Below are 2,245 nucleotides of genomic sequence, written 5' to 3' on the forward strand. Positions count from 1 at the left end.
AACTGAAATGTATCCTGAATTTCATTTTTGGACATTTCCTTATATGTGTAGAACAATTGGTTTTTGTATCATGACTTTTTTTCCTGCACGATTAAAGTATTTGTTTATAATTTCCAACTTAGTGTGACTAAAATTTATATTCCCTGCACTTACCCCATAAAGTCTTAGAAATAATATCATTGTCATCACCACGATTGGCACTGACTTTCAGCAAGGGCTTTCTCTGTACTGGCCTCAGCACTGTATATAACAGGAAGCATCAACATTTGATCACCAAAGGTTTTCAAGGAATAAATTATTATGATGAGACAGAAGGGGAAAATGAGGTGAGAGCAAAGTTGCATAACCTGCTGTGTTTCCCACTCTTGCTTATTCCAGAGTTGGAATTTTACCAAGAATTAATTCAAATGCAAAATGGTTTAATCCCATAATCGGGTCTGTTTTTTATATTTTCAAGGAGTTCTCCAGCATCATTTTAAAAAGTCTCTTTCCATCTGCGATAATGGACAACTTTTCAAATGACAGGTGAAACTTGGAATCAAAGCATGTTTGAAAATGAGGCCATTCAAAAGTAAATTCCACAGTTTTTTTTTTTTTAAACTGGATTTTGCTCATCAGAAGGTGAGCTATTCATTATTTTGGGAACATCTAAAAAGGATTTATGGAGAATTTTTTTTTTTCTTTTCTGCAGAACCATTCAATTATTATAAAGGCTAAGTATCATTAGTCTTGTGTTTTGTTTGGATGGATGTGTAAATTCATGTTTGGCAGTGAGAATCACACTGAGAAAGTATTCATAAATTTTACTTCTATTAACCCGATAATTTCAACTCTACAACTCACTGAACCTCTCAATTGCCTTATCTTTTATAAGCCTAGAGCTTTTCAAGAATTCATACAAAGAATTGAGTAACTCTTCTGTGTTCTCACCCTGTGCAGTTGCTGTCCTATGTACTGATATCTAGCTCTTATTCTATAATTAACACAAAAGGACAAAAAGCCTTTTCTACTTTTCGTTCTTCCTTAAGCCTCTTTAGCAGTGGTGGTTTCCACCATTATTAGCCCATTATTCCAATATTACTAGGTGGTTACCAAAACCTTTGCCATCACTTCGATTCCAACTCATAGCGACCCGAAAGGAAAGGGTAGAAGTATTCCATAGGGTTTCCAAGAAATAGCTGATGGATTTGAACTACAGAACTTTTGGTTAGTAGATGAGCAGTTAACCACTGCACAACCAGGGCTTCACAAGGTGATTAAAAACCCGCTGCCATCTAGTCCATTCTGACTCATAGAGACCTTATAGGCCAGAGTAGAACTGCCTTCTACGGTGTCCAAGGAGCAGCTGGGGGATTTGAACTGCCATCATTTGCTTAGCAGCCAAGCTCTTAAGCCCTGTGTAACCACCGTGTAACCACCAGTTATCTGTAAATTGAAGTTACTTCAATAATTCATCAATTCATACTATACTTTTATTTCTATTTAATTTAATCCATGATCAAAGAGACAATCTAAGGCCCCCATTGACCTGTGTATTAAGAGTGGGGAAAGACATTTACAGTAGAGAAAAAATTAGTAGGAAAATCAGCTCTCCAACTCCTACGTCGTGCTGTCCAATGACTCTCCTATGAGCGCACTGAACATGGTCCGCCAATCACAAGTTGGGGAACCTTATTCACTGTCTTGATGGTTCTGTTGCATTTACAGTGTGCACCTACCCATTCTTCAAAATACCTTCTTTGGCTTGCATGAAACAGTTCCTTCTGTGCCCCCTGCCTCTCTTCCTCTGCCTTGTCAGCCTCCTCTGCAGTGTCTCCCCCCTCTGCCAACCATACGGTTTTGAGCTTCACATGAGATTCAGGTTTGTAATAGTTTTATACCTAACGCCACATTCTTTGAAAGACGCGGTAAAGGTTTCTGGAGGGTTTTTGAAAAGAATCTCCCTCCTTAAGAAGGGATTGTGACACTGTTCTCTATGTGCAAAACTTACACATTCTAAAATATTGTTTACTGATGGTAGCAAAATTGAGCTGGATTTAATTTGCTCTTTTGCTATGCATTGCTTGTGGAGGAAGACAAGAAGCTCACCTACATAACTCTTTCGTTTGTCTGAATAAAAAAAAACTGACAGTCTTTTTTGAAAGAAAAATGTGAACTAATTTTTACTTGATTATTGACGATATACATATTTTTCCCCCAGTGCTTCTCTGTAGGATTGTCCATAGTCTTATTATGGTGGAATGAG

Source organism: Loxodonta africana, chromosome 1 (genome assembly GCF_030014295.1).
Source record: "Loxodonta africana isolate mLoxAfr1 chromosome 1, mLoxAfr1.hap2, whole genome shotgun sequence".
Classification (NCBI taxonomy): Eukaryota; Metazoa; Chordata; class Mammalia; order Proboscidea; family Elephantidae; genus Loxodonta; species Loxodonta africana.